Source organism: Galleria mellonella, unplaced genomic scaffold, assembly GCF_026898425.1.
Source record: "Galleria mellonella isolate WM207_F2 unplaced genomic scaffold, CSIRO_AGI_GalMel_v1 utg352, whole genome shotgun sequence".
NCBI classification, from domain to species: Eukaryota; Metazoa; Arthropoda; class Insecta; order Lepidoptera; family Pyralidae; genus Galleria; species Galleria mellonella.
Genome location: NW_026442084.1, coordinates 6,638,257 through 6,660,854, shown reverse-complemented (window position 1 = coordinate 6,660,854; position 22,598 = coordinate 6,638,257). Strand labels below are relative to the sequence as shown.

Sequence of the window (22,598 nt, the reverse complement as noted above, 5' to 3'; positions counted from 1 at the left end):
TTGCTTGGGTACTTCTGTCACATTCGTGTTTCAACCGTGAAGCAGTTGTGTTTGCATAGCTGTGTTTCGGTTTGAAGAGTGGGATATGGCGTGGATTTACAGGGCACAAAGGAATAACACCTGAGTCCTCAGGAATGGCAACGCATGGGGGTATCATGGGCGAAACAGTATACTCTGTTATGTCCATGGTACTGCTCATGTCTATAGGCGACGGTTACTACTTTCCATCAGGTGGACCGTCAGCTTGTTTGCCATTCTAAGTTGTATAAAAAAAAACCTTCAAAATTCCTAGAAAAGAGTAGGCCAACATTTTCATAAAAGACTGGCAACACACCAGCAATTCTTCTGATGTTACAGGTATTAATGTATAGCGTTTCGTGTTACTGAAAACCATTCGTTATGGGTTATTATTACGGGTCTCTTTTTCCATAAGTGGACAATAGTTTTTATTAATGTGCTTTTCTATTTCGAGCCCTCTATTAAAAATAAATAAGTATCTATGTACATGTTTATCGTAAAGTAAAATCACTGACCTTCAAGACCCGTATGGTTATATTAGGATTATCTCAGGTTTATGTATTTAGGTTAAAATGTAACAATATTTTTATTTAATACTTAATAATAGTATATAAATTATCATATTGTAAACAGGTACACACATTTCTTTAATGTTATGTCACAAAACAAAAATATTTTTTATACTGGCAACACTCACAGTTATCATGGCATCACCGAATCCGGAAACGCGGGCTAATACGAACCCGTGACCTCGTTTCAGCACCCCGTTTCTACAATGTCACCAAGCATGGGGGTAGCCTTCAAAGATAGCTTATCACGGCCAACTATCGACCCGCCGCCATTTTGCCCCGCGCACGCGCCAAACGATGCGGACAAACTGACGTTTCGCCATACCCCAGTACAACGGCGGATATCCCAAGTAACTGTAAATAATATTGTAAATATTCCAAATTTAAAAAGTGTACATTTTCTATTCGAACGTTTTGAATATCGAACATGCCTCAGTGTTTATAGATTAAAAAAAGTTTTTTTTTACTGCAAAGGAATAGTTAAGGGTGAGTCTATTTTTTATTTATTACGTTATTTTCGTAATCAAATTAGTCTGTTTTCGTATCATATCCGTTTCAAATTGGATTTACCACGGATTTGCGTTTAAAAATAGAACTGAGACGGTGAGAGACGAGTGTTTAAGTTTTATGTAACTACTAGAACTACATATAGAAAAAATACATATGTAAGTAGGTATGTATGGTGACTAATTTGTTCAGGCACTTGACTTATATTGTGTGTAGTGATATGCTGATAAAACTAATTAATTTTGCGTGCCAAGGCTGCAATAGTTGTAAAATTCTATGAGGTTTTTAAACGGTTTTTGTTAGGCCGTTGTTAGGGTAACTTGAGTAGGCTTCATTACTACTAAAATTAGAAACAGGTCGTTACTGCCTACTTAACGGTTTAATCTTCACTACAATAAGAGGCTTATTAATTATTTAATTTTTTTAAAAAAAATGTAATCGGCTTTGTTAGTGAGAAGGTATTTAATTTAGCTTATAGCAATACTTTTGTAATAAAATATTCTATCTAATAAATTGGTAGGTGGTAGGTGTATTTTTTTCGTAAAAAAATATTAAGCTTTGTTAATAAGCAAATGCCTACTCCATTTTTTCTTTAATCTCTCTCTCGTGAATTATAAAAGAATTATTTATTATTCTATTCTAGGAAATGTATTCATTATTATGAAATCTGTTCGCGTACCATTTTTAAATATTTTGTGTAGAAATATTTTTAAGTTTATTTTTTTAATAATAGGCACTTATTTATTTAATATCATCCTAATAAGGTACTATTATGAATTTCGTGATATCACATACGACTTAGTTTTTATATTTGTTTTTATATAATATTATTATATATTAGTGTTCTAGAATCGTAATCGTAATATATATATATATATATATATATATATATATATATATATATATATATATATATATATATATATATATATATATATATATATATATATATATATATATATATATATATATATATATATATATTGTTTTTATTTTTAGATTTATTTGTCATGTTGCACCATAAATTTTTGTTATTCCTGTCTACGGTCGACTGGTTGATAACGTCATATGATGTTAAGTTCGCCATTTACACTATCTAGGTATATTAAAATTTAATAAATAAAGAAATTAAAAGTATTTTTCGAGAGATTTTAAGAGAGATTGCTTGCTTTAAAGTATTATGTACTATTATGTATGCACAAGTTTTGCTTATGTTTGTTCGTAAATAAAATATGTCTTAAATATGGTATATTCAGATATAGTTACCCATCCTGTCTTTGTCCAGGTCTATTTCCGTATGGTTTTTCAAACATTTTCTATCACACGAACCTCGTACGGCAACATAAAAGGTCTGACAAAAATGCAGCCGTTCTAAAGTGATGCTCTTTCGTATATACATATATTCGGCAATTTATTTAGTTCTATATATATATATATATATATATATATAGAACTCAACTGACAGTGAACTCAACTGATTGCAAATTGAATCATTAAAATCGGATCAGAATTCGCGAAGATATACGTAATGCACTTAAAATATAGAGACGAATTGAGAATGTCCTCCTTTTAAAATTACTTTAAAAGTTAATACAGAGATTACATAATATCATAACTATTTTCATATAATCTATGATCTACTAATAAATATACATATAAGAAATTTTCAAAATATACCAAAGGGAAACTTTGTACAAAAGTCGTTTGCTTGGGCACCTCTGTTCCATTCGTGTTTTAAACCGTGAAGTAGTTATGTTGCAATTTGTTGCGTGTCTGTTTCGGTTTGAAGGGTGAGATATGGCGTGAATTTACAGGGTACAGAGGAATAACACCTGAGTCCTCAGGAATGGCAACGCATGGGAGGTATCATGGGCGAAACAGTATACTCTGTTATGTCCATGGTAGTGCTTATGTCTATAGGCGACAGTGAGCACTTTCCCTCAGCTTGTATGTCATTTTAATTTTTTTTAGGCAACATTATAAGTTGTATAAAAAAAATTGTATCTATTACCCGTAACTTCGTACGCGATACCGGGATAAAATAGCCTTTGTCCTTCTTTATCCCCTATAGTACGTATATACCAAATTTCATAGTGGGTGGTTAAATTATTAAGGCGCTAGAAGGTAACAAACAAACTCACTTTCATATATGTAATTTTAGTAAGATCACATAATCTTGCTTTTGAGAATCTTAAATTTGTAACATACATTACAAACTACGTCAGACGTGATGATATTTGAAAAAAGTTTATTTACTAACATGGCAGCAAACAAGCGTACAACCCTGTTGTATATAATATTTGTTTTTTATAAAAATTAAGGTTTGTTCACCTTGTTATTACTGGCTCGGTTGTGCACACACACTCCCCGGTACGTCTGTCCTCGAGCAGCGCTACCACGATACTGACCGCTACTTAATTTTTTTACTTGTGTACCCTCATGTACACTCGAGACAGTATAAGTATTTGCAATATCATCGTTTTGCTATATACTAGAAGCCCGTCTTATGATAAACAGTTACCGTAACCTGTGGACGCCTACAACATCGCATAAGAAACCTTTTTACGCCCTTTTTGGAAAAACCCCATGTTGCAGTCTCTAGGGAAATATTTATGGTTGAAAATTTACCAACCGATAATATTCCTTGTAATATAAAGGAAGATCCAAGATTAGCGAAAAATGGGAAGACACCAAACCTCCTGGTTAAAAAAATTAAAGCAGTGGTTCGGAATGAGAACCGGATCCGTTTTCAGGATAGCGATGGACAAAGTACATCGCTATCCTGAAAAGGGCACCTTAAGAAAACAAAGTATTCTATTTTATAAGTGAATTTACAAAAACATATAAATAAAATAAGTATTGCTTGCATAATGTAACTGGGAACACACTTGGCCAGGACAGCAAAGAGATATGGGTTCGAATTCTCCTAAATCGAGCCGTCGGTATCTATTCAACATATTGTCTACTCTTTACTAATATTATAAATGCATAAGTGTGTTTGTTCCTTTGTTTTCTTATATCTCCTTAACAGCTTAACCAATCGCTATGAAATTACGTATATACAAACTAATTATGTAAGACGTAGAAGAATATAGGCTACTATTTATAATGATCTTTAATATATATATTTTGGGGGGAAAGGGATTATTAGTAATGGAGACTGAGAATCCCATTGCTAGCAATATACCCAAACAGGTCGACCTCCTCGCGGTTCTCCCTGGAAACTATCATGGTTAATTCCTGATGAATTCATCATGATGCGCTAACTGGCCTGTTTTCATTCTCATCTATCACCCTTCACTGGTGCTCCGCCAGCGTATCCCGTTAGCGCAGGCGGGGTTACCATACCATTTTCACCTATCAAAAAATATATATATAAACATTTAATATATAAGTAGGTAGGTATTTATTTATCGTGTATATATTTATGTAATATTTTATTATATATTTTAATAATCATTTAACTGTATATTTGTTTATCTCTGTATTAATAGTTGTCATAACTTTATAAATACATTATACTACATGTAATTTACAAGTGCAATAAAGAATATACATATTAAATATATCTTTTGACTGGAAGAGATCTCTGTCAGAGTTAAGTCCACCCTTGCTCATAACATTTATAAATGCATTATATTACATGTATATCTTTTAAAGGTACGTAGCTAGTAATACATACAGGTAGGCTTTAGTTCACCATAAAGTACGGTTCTGAGCCACTTGCCCCCATAGAAATAATGAAGATAGTCACATTATTAACACTGGCCATATTGGCCACGGAAACATAATACCATAATCTTTATAAATGGCATTGCATGGGTATTGGGCAGGGTTCGTGTATTATGGATTATTAGGAGTGTATTAGGAGTAATCTCCACAAAATTTAATGTAAAGTGTTAACAGTTACATTACGTTAACAATTGGTATTGGTTTTATTTTTATATGGCAACACCGAGTCCTTAGCGAACGCTATCTGCATTTACATCATATCTTACTAATATATTTAAAATTGTAACTAGACGACGTCTGTATATGGAAAAAATATTGTGAGGGGTCTTAATAAGCGTAAAACAATAATTTCCAGAAGTTTTATATCTCTGTCTGACTGTATGTTTGTTCTGACATTTCGTAAAAAGTACACCACGAAATTTAATACAAAGTTTTAACAGTTATATGTTATTCCTGAAAGTCTTACTTAAAAACTGGTATTTGTTTTATCTTGATACGCCTTCTAGAAATGGTAAATTTAATTAATTAAGCTAGATCAGAACTCTACGCGGACGAAGTAGTAGTTAAAAAGTTAGTATTACATAAGAGTTAACTGTGTAGCTTGTTATTTTGTGTGTATCAAAAATTATTTTGCGTGATATCAGAATAAACATACAGTTAGACAGAGAGACAACATTGCCAAAAAATATTGTTTTGCGCTTAATAAGACCCCTGTCATAAATTTTTCTTAAATATTTTCCATGTACAGACGTAGTCTAGTTACAATTTCAATATATTAAAGATATGATGTAAATGCAGGTAGCGTGCGCTTAGCACTCAGTGTTGCCATATAAAAATAAAACCAATACCAATTGTTAAGTTAATGTAACTGTTAACACTTTACATTAAATTTCGTGGAGCAATTTCTGCGTGATATCAGAACAAACATACATTCAGACAGACAGAAAAAAATTAAAAAAATATTGTTTTACGCTTATTGAAACCCCTCACATCAATTTTTCTTAATTTTCCATTCATTTTCCATGTACAGACGTAGTCTAGTTACAATTTTAATACATTAAAGATATGATGTAAATGCAGGTAGCGTGCGCTTAGCACTAACACAGTGTTGCCATATAAGCCACTTTTTACACGTGTGTAGCATTGCAAAAATGGATAATTTTCATTATGGTGAGTTAAAAAACTAACTAGCACGCTAGCTAGTGTAATTTAAATGCGAACACTTTTTGTAATACAGTTTTTTTTTAATGGATATTGTTTGTAAAAATATGCTGGTTCTTGTTACGTATATATTATTTATTAATTATATTTAATTGTTAGTGAAAATGCCGTCTGTTGACTTTATGTATTATATATTTATAGTTTTAATTCAATTGTTTATTAATTTTCTTTTTTATAAAAAAAAAAAAAACTACAATTGTCATTGTATGTAAAAAGGTTAATTTTGAACAGATATAAATGTAACAGTAACTCCGCTAGAACTATTATTGGTGTAGCTAAGATTCTCTGAATAATAAATATTTGAATGAATTAATGAATATTTATTTACAAGAAACATAATCATTATATTGATGTTAACTATAAGTATAGGTTCATATATTCGCCATAATTGGATACACAATATTTAAAAAAAAAAACTTAAAATGTATAAATGTTGATTGAATTAAGCATTAAAACAGTTAGTCATATTAAGAATTCTAATAAAAGAAAAATATACAAATACAAATTTATAATTTATTTATTTACACTTTATTATACCATTTATAAAAATAATAAATACAGTTAATTTTAATGAGAAGTTATATAAAAGGCGGCATTCACGCTAAGCAATCTCTTCCAGACAACCTTTGGGAAGATAGAGGTCGTTGAGAAAAAATACAAAGGGTAGGAGATGTACTTTAATTATATACACTAATGTATACAAACATATATAATATTTATTTTAATCATGATAATTTAACATAATTAAGAGATTATGTAGATTTTTTTATACAACTTAGAATGGCAAACAAGCTGACGGCCCACCTGATGGAAAATGGTAACCGTCGCCTATAGACATGAGCAGTACCATGGACATAACAGAGTATACTGTTTCGCCCATGATACCCCCATGCGTTGCCATTCTGAGAACTCAGGTGTTATTCCTCTGTACCCTGTAAATTCACGCCTAATCCCACCCTTCAAACCGAAACACAGTCATGCAAACACAACTGCTTCACGGTTGAAACACAAATGGGACGCTCAAGTGAGAGTCCTGGTATTGCAAGCGGAAGAAGTGGCCTATTCTATGTCGGGGCCACACGGCAATCATATTTTTTCTATAAATTATCAATTCGCTATTTGGAAACATGCCCACGTTTTAAAAATTTAACGTTACAATTTCTGGAATAGGAAACTCCAAACTTTCCATTTTGGAATAGAGCCAAACATTTAGTGGAATGAATTTTAAGAAGAAAAACAGTATAATACCAAAACGTTAAGATAATGCTCTCAAGAAATTACATTATTTTTGCAGTATAAGTGATATAATTTTACGTTTTATTTTTCAGTCGACTCCAAAAACGGAATGGTTCTCGATTCGGTTTTTTTTTTTTTTGTTATCTTTATTATTTCATAGCTCTGTCGTTTATAAACCGATTTGAAAATTTATATTATCTGAAAGAACATACTTATATTTTAGTTTCATGAAAAAATATCAAATTTCTTCAGTAGTTTAGTTTTTAAATTAAAATAAATGGTTTTATCACAATTAAAGTAGAGATTTACCAGAAGGAGACTTTGTATAAAAGTCTTTTGCTTGGGCACCTCTGTCCCATTCGTGTTTCTACCGTACAGCAGTTGTGTTTGCATGGCTGTGTTTCGGTTTAAAGGATGGCATATGAAAGTGAATTTACAGGGTATAGAGGAATAACACCTGAGTCCTCAGGAATGGCAACGCATGGGGGGTATCATGGACGAAACATTATACTCTGTTATGTCCATGGTACTGCTCGTGTCTATAGGCGACGGTTACCACTTTCCATCTGGTGGTACATCAGCTTGTTTGACATTCTAAGTTTGATAAAAAAAGGTTCTTTTTCAATAAATTCTTAAATTATATGCTTAGGTATTTCAAATAAGTATTTTAATAAGGCAACATTTTTATAAATAAAAAACACTCACATTTCTTTCAATTGAAATAACTTAGTATACTATTTTCAACTTAATTAAAGATTTTTTTGTTTTATTTGTTCATGTCTATAGCCAATGGAGATCGTGTGGTCCCGACATAGCCCCCCCCCCCTTCCTTCTTTGTGGGTGTCGTTAGAGGCGACTAAGAGATCTTATTAATAAGGAGATGGGCGGCAGCGTCTCTCTTAAAAATACCAGAAAGCCTAACTGCGGTTGCCAACCCGCCTGTCAAGGTACTACTGTCAAGACATTCCTTATGAGGAAGGCTTATGTCCAGCAATGGACAATTAACAGCTAAAATGATGATAGACGACGATTCATCAGATGGGCCGTCAGCTTGTTTGTCTTAACTTAGTTGCATAAAAAAATGTTTACATCAATTACATTATGTATGCACAGTGCGATTGGTTTATTTTCAAATATACTCGTAGAACCACATTCCGGAATGGTAAAATCTTTAATTACTATATTTTTGTATCAAAGATTCCCTTTATGAAAATAGACTGCTAAGATATTATGTATTATTTATTTATGTATCAATGTTTTAAGTATGTGACGTATTTTATAAAATTAGGGTATGTTGAGGCTGACATATCCTTATAGGATAAAAGCCTCTAAATAAAAAAGATACAAAAAAAAATGTATGCACGGTGCAAATCTGAATAGAAAAATCTAATGCCCTTTATGATTGACTCTTTTATAGGCAGTGTAAAAGTGCGGTCAGCTTAAAACTTGGGTTGAAGGGTTCATTATGGTTGTCAATCCACCCGCTTTCCCCCTAGTTGCAAAAAAGGTGCAATGGTACATTAACCCCGGCCTGTGTGGTTAAGTCTGAATAAAAAAAAGTAAAATTCTTTTTAAGGTATATTTTTATAGATATTTCGGAAAAAAAATAAACAGCTACCTATGACCTTTATGGAAATATTTTTACTTTAATATAGGCGTGGTAAGTAGCTACAGGGGTCGCCTACGTTTATGTTACTGTACAAGTACAAATCATAGACGTTAGACATCTTAATAACCGACTTCAAGGGGGAAAGGGATTGTTAGTAATGCGGACTACCAGCCTCATTGCTAGCAAAATGCCTAATCAGGTTGATCTCCACGTGGTCAGCCCTTGGAAACCATCGTGCTGAATTCCAGGTGAATTCATCACGATAGGCTACCTGGCCTGCCTATTTATTCTCACCTATCATCCCTCACTGGTTTCCCGCCAGCGTATACCATTGGCGCAGGCGGGGTTACCATTACATTATCATTCATAAAAAAATCACCGACTTCAGAAAGGAGATTCTCAATTCGGTTGTTTATTTATGTTTGTTACCTAATAATCCCGTTAATTCTAAATCGATTTGGATTTTTTTTTAATCAAAAAAAGAAATATTTTTTATGCAATTTAGAATGGCAAACAAGCTAACGGCCCACCTGATGGAAAGTGGTAACCGTCGCCTATAGACATGAGCAGTGCCATGGACATAACAGAGTATACTGTTTCGCACATGATACCCCCATGCGTTGCTATTCCTGAAGATTCAGATGTTATTTCTCTGTACCCTGTAAATTCACTGCTATATCCCACCTTTTAAACCAAAACACAGCTATGCAAACACAACTGCTTTACGGTTGAAACATGATTGGCACGGAGGTACCCAAGCAAACGACTTTTGTACAAAGTCTCCTTCTGGTGAAATTAGGTCCTTACATATGAAATTAGCGACACAACAATTTCACGGGAGAAACACGAATAAATATTTTTCTTTAAGTAAACTTAAATTTAAGCATTTTAGAATAGTAATTTTTTTATTACCGCCCATATGAATATGAGTATATGAAAAGGTATACTTACAGATTGATCCCGTAGAAATTTTATCAAAATCGGTTAAGTAATTTAGTTTGTAGATCAAAATAACCGGTTTCCTCACAATTGAAGTTGTGAACTAGAATTTTAAATTATTACATAAGTTATCATCATCATCATCACCTCTACAAAGGCGAGCTTATCTCTAATAAGAGATTTCTTCCAGCAAAACCTTTTCATGTACTCGTAAATTGTATGTTATTTTAAAAATAAAAATAGGCAGTCATACGATCTGCATACATTGTATAAACACATAAGATATGTATACACAAAGAATAATACAAACTACACATTATATATACACATATAAACATACATACACATATACATAATACGTCAGCATAGTGACAAGTAATGCTCTCTTAGAAGACGCTTAAACATGCCTATACTTGTCGATTCCCTTATTTCGGATGGCAGACTATTCCATAGTCAAATGGATATAACTGTAAAGGAATTCCCAAAAGCCTGAGTATGATATGGTGGTTCCTACCTTTATCCTAATTATTATTTAGGGTCGGCGTAACATGTTTTTTGTCCATATTACAAAAAGATTTGGCTTATAGTTTTACGGTCGGCCGCCTGCCTGACGTCAACCCTATATATGTATAAGTAATGAAGAAAAATGCTTTTTACAAATATTTTTGGATATGTCTGTATGTTTAGTTAATAATAGCTTATTTTTTAATATAAAGAGACAATCTTTAATTATTAAGAAAGTGTTCTTTCAATGAAACTGACCAATTATTTGCCAAAATAACAAGAAGCAAAAAACGACAAATATTGTGCGTGATACTGACATGACTCGTCCGACTATTAAGATAAGCTATAAAAAAAGTTATTAATAATTATTATTACCATATATCACATCAGCCGTTAATTGTCCACTGTTGGGCATATGTCTCTCCCATAAAGGTGGGCTCTGCCAGTAGTTGCCACTCTTGGTATTATATATATATATATATATATATATATATATATATATATATATATATATATATATATATATATATATATATATATATATATATATATATATATATATATATATATATATATATACAGAGTGTAGAAAGTATTCGTACACCTAGGGTTGTAATAAAAAAAATACGAATTTGATAGACTTTCTTTTATTTATCTAATTTAAATCAATACTATTAAATATTTTAACATTCCCGCACTTTGTTTATGATAATTTTTGTTTTTTAATAAAAAAAATTATACAACATAAAAATATTTTTACGTTAACTAAGCAAATAATGACAAACAAAAAGTATTCGTACACTTATAAAATTTGTAAGTAAATGAATATTAAAAAAATATTAATACTTTGTTGGACCACCGTTAGCATTGATGATAGCTTGGAGTCTCTGCGGCATCGAATCAACTAGTTTGAAAATATAAGAAGACGGTATCAATGCCCATTCTTCGCGAAGCGCAATTTTTAGTGTTTCTTTACACGAAATTGGTCGATTTCGAATTTTATTATCGAGATAATCCCACACATGCTCTATAATATTAATATCAGGTGATTGAAGAGGAATCTCTAGGTATTTTGGAGCGTTAAACAGGATCCATGCTTTAGTATTCCATGCTTTATGTTTAGGGTCATTATCTTGTAAAAATATCCAATTATTGTTAAAACCCATTTGAGCTGCACTAGAGAGAAGATTCTCTTTTAAAATATTAATATACGTTTTGTGATCCCTAATTCCATCAATAAATGCAAGTTTTCCCACCCCAAAAGCACTCATGCAACCCCATACAAATACTGACCCACCACCGTGTTTTACCGTTGGACATAAATTTTCTTTCTTATATTCCATATTAGGTTTTCTCCATACCATATGATGTCCATCCGATTTGAAAATATTATATTTCGATTCATCTGAGTAAATAACAGTTTGCCAAAAATGATTTTTTTCATTAATATATTTTTTGCGAATTCTAATCTTTTTTTTCTATTAATATCATTTACCCAATACTTTTTACGCGCAGTTCTTCCATGATAATCGTTACTACGTAATACGTTCCGAACGGTACTGACAGAAATATGGCAATCATTGATATTATTAATTTCTTGTAAGACTCGAGGGGCACTAATTTTTGGATTTTTTTTTACACAATTTAAAATTTTCCGATCCAATCGAGGCGTGATTTTTGATGGACGCCCCACCTCTGGGTTTGTTTTTTAGTGTTTTAGTAATAGAAAACCGATCAATTACAGTCTGTACGGTTGAACGTGGTCTATTGACAAATTTTGCAATTTCACATAATGATTTGCATTGATTATGCAAATTAATAATTATTTTTATTACGACCCATTTTTGTAACTAAACACGTCTATACTTGTCACGAGTGCAACTAAAACGTCTAATATCTATACCTACGTATTAAAAATGACCTTGGCATTGTAGATATATGAAAAATTCGATTGAATAAATGATTTATACAGAATTTCATTTAAAAAAGAATGAATGTACGAATACTTTTTGTTTGTCATTATTTGTCTTAACGTAAAAATATTTTTATGTTGTATAATTTTTTTTTTATAAAACAAAAATTATCATAAACAAAGTGCGGGAATGTTAAACTATTTAACAGTATTGATTTAAATGAAATAAATAGAGGAAAGTCTATCAAATTCGTATTTTTTTTATTATAACCCTAGGTGTACGAATACTTTTTACACTCACTGTATATATTCTTTATTGCACTAAAACATAGAGTAACAACAATAAGTTAATAACAATGTTAGCAAAGGCGAACTTATCTCTAAAAGAGATCTCTTCCAGTCAACCTAACACAGTGGCATAGGAAGTATTATTATATATATATATATACGATATATATATATATATATATATATATATATATATATAGGTACACATATATGTATGCTTATGTAACATTTGTTTTTGTTGCGTTTAATTTTATTTCTCCATCGTTATAAAACGACGGTTAATATTCTTTATTGCTCCAACCGTCCGTTCCAGCAAACGGCCTCAGCCGTCCCAATAAATAATACTTCACATTAAAAATGGCTGAACTACAAATGTCAGAGTTTCTAAAAATATTGCGACATTTGTTTTGACCTTACAAACCAAAAGGTGACATTGTACGAAAGCTCTGTTCCACTTGTATTTCTACCCTGAAGCGTTCGTATTCGCATGGCTGAGTTTTGGCATCCTCACTTCCTTTCTAATGTCATAAATATTATATTTGTTTATTTGTTTGTTACGTCTTGCTGCCAAGTCTCGACCAATTGCCATGATATTTGGTAAATACATTCTAAATGGTATAGAGAAAGGCAGAGTGTATCTTTTTTTATAAATCAATTTAGAATGGTAAACAAGCTGACGACCTACTTGATGGGAAGTGGTTTTTTTTTTTTTTTTTTTTTTTATGCATAACCGTCGCCTATAGACATGAGCAGTACTATGGACATAACAGAGTATATTATTTCGCCCATGATACTTACCATTACGCTCATGATACCCAACATTATGTAAAAATTTCCCATCACGTTTATAGAAGAAAGTTTTACCACTTAACGAACATCAGGGGATTTTGAATTGTTACCGTGACGACCTTTCCGACCGACGTAATTTTTCAAATTTATTTACAGTTCATATAAATAACATTTATGCTCTTAGGTCCGGTAGCTAATTACGCGTTACGTGACCTAACAAGAGGTCAACAACAATAATTTATGTTCGCTATTCACGTCAAAGAGTCCGCCATCTTGCCTCCCGCTGAGAAATACTAACGAAACACTATTAAGTACTTCATTTTTAAGTATGATTTTTAACTACAACAAGTTCGAGAGGTTCTCAAATTAACTCTGTTTTTGAGCCATCAAAAAGTAGTTGTTTCTTTATTTATCAGAAAGTATTTTTTTTAATGGGTGATAATGGAATGGTAACCCCACCCGCGCTATCGGTATACACCGGCGGGGCACCAGTGAAGGATGATAGGTGAGGATGAAGCAGTTCATTTAGCCCATTGTGACAAATTCAACAAGAATTGTTTACGATGGTTTCCAGAGAGAACCACGTGGATCTCCATTAGAAAAAATCTAGGTGGGTAGGTCGACCTAATAGGGCATATTGCTAGCAATGGGGCTGTCAAACTCCATTGCTAACAATCCTTTCCCTCCCATCAGAAAGTATTAGGTCCTTACACATGAAATTAGCGTTTTGCCATACTGACCACTTTGATCTGAAATATCTCCTCTTTGGTTAAGAATTCCAAATTCAAATTTATAAATATATTTAGATGGTACATTTGATTTTTGAAAAAGGAACATACATTTGTTTTTTCGTCATTATTTTTTCCTTGACGTCGCTTATTAGCGCACAATGGAAAACATGAAATATCGGTATATTTACAAGTACGAGTTCTACCGTGGCACCAGTGCTGCAGAAACAGCTCCAAGGATTAATCATATGTACGGCGCTGGTGCCGCAAAAGACCTAATATTTATCTATTGTTAAAGGTTTCGTAAGCACAAATTATAGATAGATAAATAGATACGCTTTACAAGTAGTTTAGTAAACAACAGAGACCAAGAAGAGAGAAGAAAAAGAGAGGCAACAGACACCTTTCAAGGTCACGACCTTCAGTAATGAAGTGATCGATGAGAGAGAGAGAGAGTAGTCGAATTCAACCTCTTTCATTTTGAAATTGTTTAAATTTAGTATACTTACATATATTGTACACTATTTTTAGTACTACTACTTTGTACTTCTATTAACCCTTCTTTGTATAATGGTGGAAATTTCCATCATAACATTGAATGCCCAAAAATTATATAAAAGACCAAGTTCACTTTAAGTTGATCGTGTCTGGATACCTTTTTAATGTCCATTGCAGAAAAAAAAAACATAGCTGTCAAATTTATTTTCTTAACCATTTTTCCTTTAATTTTGAACATGAATTATATCACCTTGATTTAATTTCACCAATAAAAAAAATCATGCAAAGAAGGGTTTTTTTTTATTGGATGAAAATGGAATGGTTACCCCGCCTGCGTTAACGGAATACGCTGGCGGAGCATCAGTGAAGGGTGATCGATGAGGATGAAAACAGGTCAGTTAGCCCATCATGATGAATTCATCAGGAATTAACCATGATAGTTTCCAGGGGGTACCGCGAGGAGGTGCAAAGAAGGGTTAACACTATTTTGTAGTTCGAGCCACTTGGCGTGAAAGTACTGTGGCCCCGTGATTTTCCGATACCATTATTCAGTTTCAAATTTACATACGTAATTGCGTGGACGGAACTAATGAAAATTTTACACGATACACTTGCCAGGCAACAATTATATGGTTTTAGTTCTAAAATTCTTAGTGTTCTCGTCATAGAAGAATTAGGTGTATAAAAAGGAACAAAAAACCAGAGGGAGACTTTGTACAAAAGTCGATTGCTTGGGTACCTCTGGCCCATTCGTGTTTCAACCGTGAAGCAGTTGTGTTTGCATGGCTGTATTTCTGTTTGAAGGGTGGGATATGGCATGAATTTACAGGGTACAGAGGAATAACACCTGAGTCCTCAGGAATGGCAACGCATGGGGGTATCATGGGCAAAACAGTATACTCTGTTATGTCCATGGTACTGCTCATGTCTATAGGCGACGGTTACGACTTTCCATCAGGTGGGCCGTCAGCTTGTTTGCCATTCTAAGTTGTATAAAAGAAAAATGACTCCATAATCAATGAGTAAAAGTGCAAGACTATGTTTAAAAAACTGTGTATTTTGTTTTATATATTTTACAACGACTACTACTAAAAATATAGTTGAATTAAAAAAAAAAGATATCTGGAGTCATTATCGCTTCTTACCGTTAAATAAATAAAGAAAAATATATAACTAACTCTAACCAGAAATAAACCAAAAGTCACGTGTCTATTTCTATTGTGAAGCATCTGTGTTTCAATTTAAAGGGCAGTGAAATTACAGGGTACAGAGGTATTACACCATAGACCTCAGGAATGGCAACGCATGAGTGGTGCCATGGACATCGCAGTGATTTTTAAGACATCCATGGTGCTGTATATATCGTCACTTTTATGGTAAACTTACGAAACTGAAAAAGATACATTTTACAGGGGAACGTTTTGAAACATTAGAATGCAAATAACTTTTGACTGAAGACTACAGATCATGCTAACATTTTAGTTTTAAAATCTTGTTTTTTATTGAATGCGCTTAATTAATTATTATTATATTACAAGTATCAGAAATAAATGCATATTCGTTACTTTGCACCTTCATACATGAGAGTTCCTAGGTATTGAGTTATAGAACAGCAAATCTACGAAAGTGGTAATTTTGTAAGTTGCCAAAGAAAATCATTTATTTTAATATCTGGCAAACTAACGAAAGTGCCACTTTCGTAAATATACCAAGATATAAATCACGTGTTTTGGAGAGAACTTCAGTTTAAATAACAACGTTATAGCAATCATTCATGTAAAATAACTAATTTAGGATTGAAAAATTGATAAAATATTATTGAAATTTTGAAATTAAAGTGTTTATTACAGAAAATATTATAAAAATATGCTAAGTAAGTTTACTTTGGGTATATCACAAAAATATGGAGATTCAGTTGAACTGGTTTCGCAACAATTGAAGTCGGTATTTTTTTGTAAAACACAATCTCAATTACTCTTAAAATTAATTTGTCTAAGAACAACAAAAAATGTCGAATTTTCCATACTGACACTGAGCGTCCAGTTGTCGACTTACTATGCGAGACTTTTGACATTTTTATTGTTATAAAAATGCGGCCATAAAACTGTACGAGTGCACAATAATATTTTTATGGCCATGTTCATTTCAGACCGGAAAGGAACAACGCGTGTTTCCGTCACAGTCAAGTCACGTGACTCGGCAAAATATTCCTTGTTTACCCGGCGCTGAGTGCGCGGCGTGTTGGCACGTCACACAGAATTACAATGGTATGCCACGGTCCCTTTCAGGGTTCTGTACACAAAGGGCCCAAACGGAACCCTATTGTTGAGGCAACGCTGTTCATCTCACGCGATAAACTGTCTTCAATTCCTAGGGTACCGAAGATCTTATTTATTGATAGGTGGGACATTTTTATTTATATTTTCAATACTAGCGAATCGCTTCGAGTTCACGCGCGTAAATAGATAAATCTCTAATTATTTTTGAAAATTAAGTACAACCCATTGTAAAAAAATAACGAATATACCCTGTCAGGTCGACCTCCTCGTAGTTTCCCCTGGAAACCATCGTGATTGATTTATTGTTAAATTCATCACGGTGGGCTAACTGACCTGCTTCATCCTCACCTATCGTCTCTCACTCGTGCTCCGCCAGTGTATATCGATAACGCAGGCGGGGTTACCATTCCATTATCATCCACTAAAAAAAGTGTTCGAACAAGCAATGCTGCAGGCAAATAGCTACCTTTGACATCGTGCGTTCATGTTATAAATGTTTCTTACAAATTAATTACATTTTGTTTACCAATTTCTCTTTGATTTCCACCCAACAAGTACAAGGACCTTTGTTTATTGGGTTCGATTGCTTTTATCAGATTTCTTTCTTTATTTTTATTTAATTTTCGTACCAAATACGCCTTTTATTAAAATACTTTTACGAATTTTGTACGTTATTTATCAAATATCAAAGGTAAAGTGGACATATTATATTATATAAAAATATGAGGATTATATATATATATATATATATATATATATATATATATATATATATATATATATATATATATATATATATTATTGCACTGAAACATACAGTAACAACAATAAGTTAATAACAATGTTAGCAAAGGCGAATTTATCTCTAAAAGGGATTTCTTCCAGTCAACCTAACACAGTGGTATAGAAAGTTGTTTATTGACACAAAATATTTTCAGATATACTTTAAGATTCTTTTATCTCTTGTTTCTTAATTTATCATCTTTATACCAAGCACTGGTAAACATAGGTCTCCCCCTATTACGGGGGGAGGGGGGGGGGGGGGGCATTTGCCAGTAGTTGTCACGCTTGGCTCGCGGGTTGGCAACCGCAGTTTGGTTTTGATTATGTTTTAAGAGGGACACCCTCGACCGTTAACTTCCCTTACTCGTCTCTTACGACACTCACAGGAAAGGTAGGGGTGGCTCATTCTATACCGGGACCACATGTACAAGTTTTGTTTTTTATGAAACTTAGAATGGCAAACAAGCTGACGGCTCACCTGATGGAAAGTGGTAACCGTTGTCTATAGACATGAGCAGTACCGTGGACATAACAAAGTATACTGTTTCGCCCATGATACCCCCCATGCGTTGCCATTCCTGAGGACTCAAGTGTTATTCCTCTGTACAATGTGTATGGATATATAGCTAGCAGAATAGTTATTTTTGATACAAAACAAATTCAGAGTCCAACATTTGCAACACAAAGTAAAACATGGTATAAACATGGTGGTACAATGGTACATCGATGTTATTTTGATCGACGTTAGTTGGGGAAATGACATGAAGATCGTATTGATTATTTGCTATGTGATTGCTAAATAACACATAGATTTTCCTGACTGTGTTGTTTTAATTTACCAGAGGTAGACTTATACAAAAGTCGTTTGCTTAGGCACCTCTGTCCCATTCGTTTTTGTACCGTGAAGCAGTTGTGTTTGCACGGCTGCGTTTCGGTTTGAAGGCATAACACCTTACTACTCCAGAATGGCAACGCATGGTGGGTATCATAGGCGAAACAGTATACTCTTATGTCCATGTCTATAGGCGGCGGTTACCACTTTCCATCAAGTGGGCCGTCAGCTTGTTTGCTATTCTAATTTGCATAAAAAAAACAACAACGTAATTCCAATGAAAATTGACTCTTTGTATAGATTATCAATAACTATAAAAGTGTTTATCCCTACCTAGTTAGACACAGACTTTGCAATGAATATATGTGTAGTTGTTCGGAGGAAATAAGTTTAACAACTAACTTTGTCTATTTACTATATATTATATACAGAAGGTAAATATTATATATAAAGAAATATGTAGAAAATAATATATAAAAACGGAAATTAGGTGTATAAGAGGCGAGCGATCCAGATGGAGAGAGTGACAGCAGAAATGAATGTAAGAAGTAAACGTCGCTGTCATGTCCGTACGACCAGCCCGAAAGAGAGAAAGAGTTAAATTAGAGTACAATTTAATTAAGCTATTTGATAAAAAAGAATGTTGACAAGTGGCTATGAGATATGTACAATATTTATTTACAGACGCCACATATGCATTGCTTAAAACATATAAACATTGAATAAAAGATTTCAATATTTTAAACTAATATCAAATACATGCAGTTGTCGATATCTATGGAATTTTAATGTAACCCAGCGAATTGTTTCGTGCTTCGAGCTACAAATGTATAAAATACGATAGGAACTACACATGCAAATGTATTATTGTGAAATATTGGCTGGATACTGGTACTATATTGAGTTTTATATTGAGTACTCATGCAGTCTATAAAGATGCTAATAATAATAGAAAAAAATCATATCACTGGCGTGCGAGCGAGAAATTTAATAAATTATGCAAAGACGTAGACGTGGGTTTATTTCATTCGAAGCTCGAATCAGCGAAACGTATTCTGAATCAACGGTTCTTTAATAAATTCATCGATAAGCGAAAAATTTTATTTCTATTCCTTTTTACTAGCATTCATTTAACTTACAATGTAAGTTTACTAAATCACTTTGTGTGTTATGAGCAAATATTGCAAACTGAATTAGAACCACTTACGACATAATCTCAGAATGCAATTTTGAAAAATATTACAAAATTTTAAATATCTGATAGAGACAAATTGAATAAAGATAACCTACCGTCTCACTCGGTCATGACCTAGTTTGGTTCACAGATGAATCCAAAACAGAAGAAAATGTAGGATACGGTATCTATGGTATTAGACAAATGTACCATAGCTCTTTAAACTTGGGAAAATATGCCACAATCTTTCAGGCAGAAACTATGACAAAAATGAGATGTGTTGAACTAAATCTAAATTTTAACTACATAAATAATAACATATTTATTTACCCGAATAATCAAACAGCATTACTTGCACTTGATTCATACGAAATTAAATCAAAACTTATAAACAACTGCATAATGTTATTAAATGACTTGGTCAGGAGAAGTAAAATTATCTTGAAATGGATCTCTGGTCACTCAAATATTCATGGAAATGAAATATCTGACCAATTAGCAAAGAGTGGTAAAGAATGCCCAAATAGGACCAGAACCTAAACGAAGCCTATAGCACAGACATCTCAACCTTGAAAGCTTAGAAGCAACAAATAACACTTGGCTCCGGTTGTCAGGATTAAATTACTTAAAAGCCCTGATTAAGGAGTTTTCAGAAAATTACTCTTAGAAATTAATTCTTTTGAGTAAAAGTAATATGTGTGTATTAAGAAGGGCTTTCACTGGACACTGCAAACTAAAAGCATATGGCCCAACTAGACTTATGCCCAAAATGTGTTTGCAGATTTTGTCACAATGAGGAAGAAATGCCGTAATACTTAATTTGTGGCTGTACTCTCACTCATACATATATTGAAAGAACGAAGAAAGAACAAAGATATATTGGAATTTACCTTTGGAAAATACACTTTATATCCTGAGGAGATAAAAATATCGCTACAAAGAACATCTTAAAATTCTATCACTGATAGGAATTAGCAACGAAATTTAAAAAAAAAAAAAAAAAACGGCAAGTACAAAAGATCATAGAAAGGTCGTAATGTCACAGGTTTTTCTGCCTGAAAAAAGTTATTTTTTCAATAACAATAATGGAACCACTTCATGAAATCCAATTGGGTTGGAATTTTGTACATTATGTTTATTCTCACTAAACATGCAAAACTCAACATTGTAATATTATTAAAATGGCCGCCGTTACAAGATGGCGGATCATGGTTTTTTCAACATCCATAATAAGGGTATCAAATAAAAGCGGTTGAAGAGTACAAAACGATAAAGTTAGTGGCATCATACTTAATTTAAAATGGCTGCCACTTCAGGATGACGGCTTAATTTACCAGAGGAAGACTTTGTACAAAAGTAGTTTGCTTGGGCACTTCTGTCTCATTCGTGTTTCAACTGTGAAGCAGTTATGTTTACATGGCTGTGTTTCGATTTGAAGGGTAAAGGGTGATGGCAGTGAATTTACATGGTACAGAGGAATAACACCTGAGTCCTCGGGAATGGGTACGCATGAAAGTTTTTTTTTTTAATGGGTGATAATGGAGTGGTAACCTCGCCCGCGCTATCGGTATACACTAGCGGGGCACCAGTGAAGGATGATAGATGAGGATGAAGCAGGTCAGTTAGCCCATTGTGACGAAATCAACAAGAATTGTTTACGATGGTTTCCAGGGGGAACCACGTGGAGGTCGACCTGATAGTGTATTGCTAGCAATGAGTTCATTAGACCCCATTACTAACAATCCCTTCCCCCCTGCATGGAAGTTATAATAGGCGAAACTGTATACTCTGTTATGTGCATGGTACTACTCATGTCTATAGGCAATAGGCGATAGTGAACACTTTCCATCAGTTGAGCCGTCAGATTGATTGCCATTCTAAGTTGCATAAATAAAAAAAAATTACAAAAGCATGTTTTTAAAAGCATTTTTAAATGAGATGTTTATTTTAGATTAATAAACACGCATGTATTATGTTGACCTTATGTTTGTCACAAATCTTGTTATATTGAAGCACAGCTGCTTAATAGCTGAAACACGTTTTACTGAGGAGCGCTAAAGCAGAAAATTAAAAGCAATTTAAAATGACGGCAAAATGGCGTTTAATTAGATAATTTTCTACAAGTACATGTTAAAGTTTTGGGGTTTAAATGGTATAGCGTCAAAGTGTGTCATCTTGGATGACTTGAAGGTACCATATAATGACAAAATTTTGCAAATACATCAAAAAAAGCATTTATTAAAATACTGAAATGAAATCTACTGCTATTATAGATGTGAAAGTTGGTGAAAATAGATGAATGTTTATTACTCTTTCACGAACAACTACTGAATGCATTTGAATAGAATTTTGTACACGGATTGGTAATATAATTGCCGTGTGGTCCCGGCATAGAATAGGTCATTCCTTCTTTTCCTGTGGGTGTCGTAAGAGACGACTAAGGGAGAACGAGTGACGGGCAGTAGCGTCCCGCTTAAAACATCTAAACCTGCGGTTGCCAATTCGCTTGCCAAGCGTAGCAACTACTGGCAAAACCTCCCAAGGGGGAGGCTTATGTTCAGCAGTGGAAAGTTAAAGAAATTATACCCAAACTTAGAACATAGGATACCTTAAATGCAGACAATGTCACGGGACAGAACTTGTTTTAAATAAAATTGTGATCAAATTTAATAAAAACAAATGTAAATTTTGATATAAAATATACGCTAAGTTTAGTAACCGTAAGATTTAACCCCATAATACCAATTACAAAAGGCCTGATCACCCATCTGGTGACCCGAGAGGTCCTCGTTCGACCACAGTTTACTTACTACATAACATTTAGTTCAACATATAACTTTACCAACTTCTCACTATAAAGTACTTAGTTACACAAAATATGTAAGTAATTTATCTCTATAGCGCATCAAAGGACTAATTTATTAAATTACTAGCTGACCGAACGTACTTCGTTCCGCCTAACAGTCGATTCTTTAATTTT

At 33.2% G+C, this 22,598-nt stretch overlaps 1 protein-coding gene across 12 annotated transcripts in view; it reads left to right on the top strand.

Annotated features, from left to right (window-relative positions):
* Positions 1-859: 859 nt before the first annotated feature.
* LOC113517138 (calcium-dependent secretion activator) overlaps positions 860-22,598 on the top strand; it is a 70,417-nt gene continuing 48,678 nt past the window's right edge. For all 12 annotated transcript variants that reach the window (XM_052896934.1, XM_052896944.1, XM_052896943.1 and 9 more), the window contains exon 1: positions 860-1,073. The gene's annotated coding sequence lies outside the window, so the exon portion shown is untranslated. The remainder of the gene's footprint in view (positions 1,074-22,598) is intronic.